Source organism: Hesperophylax consimilis, chromosome 8 (genome assembly GCF_061612785.1).
Source record: "Hesperophylax consimilis isolate HC1 chromosome 8, BYU_Hcon_1.0, whole genome shotgun sequence".
NCBI classification, from domain to species: Eukaryota; Metazoa; Arthropoda; class Insecta; order Trichoptera; family Limnephilidae; genus Hesperophylax; species Hesperophylax consimilis.
The window spans coordinates 4,542,019-4,542,651 of NC_142843.1; the positions used below are offsets into that span (position 1 = coordinate 4,542,019).

At 37.1% G+C, this 633-nt stretch overlaps 1 non-coding gene across 1 annotated transcript; it reads right to left on the reverse strand.

Moving 5' to 3' along the window:
• Positions 1–288: 288 nt before the first annotated feature.
• LOC149421449 (U11 spliceosomal RNA) lies at positions 289–416 on the reverse strand. Its single transcript, XR_016302547.1, has one exon. It is a non-coding gene; the product is annotated as a U11 spliceosomal RNA (small nuclear RNA).
• Between the last annotated feature and the right edge of the window lie 217 nt (positions 417–633).

Consider the following 633-nt stretch of genomic DNA (forward strand, 5'->3'; position numbering starts at 1 on the left):
CGATAACTTATGTAAAACTTATTTATAGTCTATGTAAAAGCCCCTATGGGCGTATAACAACAACAATAAACAATAAACAATAAACAATTAAAAAATAAAAATAAATTTCATCGATTCTAATAACTATACAGGATGTATCGGCACGTACCCGACAAACTTTAACCAGCTATTCCTTAGCACATTTGGAGTAAAAAATGTTATGGGCACTTTGCTGTCCGGTAACAATTTGTGTAATAAATACATGAAAACTATTGAAAAGACTGCTAAAAAAGAATTTAGAAATTGAGTAAGGGCGCCGGTACTTTTGGGTAGCCAACAGCCCTTTTGCAAAAAAATTGTGTGCTGGATATGTCTTGATATTCATACCCCGCTAACCTTTCAGTTAACGCGTCATCAAAGCGACGAGCACCCTTTTGTTGAGTTTTGTTAAATCTACCGGTATACGTGGTAACAAGAGAGTACCATATGTGACCTGCGGCCAGAAGTGGCGCCATCTCTATTCGACACTAAACAACGCAGCATAGTTCTACGTGAACAATTTAAAAATTAACTTCTGCCTATATACATTTGAATGTTTAGTGCCCGGTGCCCTCGCTTATCATCAGGGCATTATTTATCTGCAGCCAGGAATAA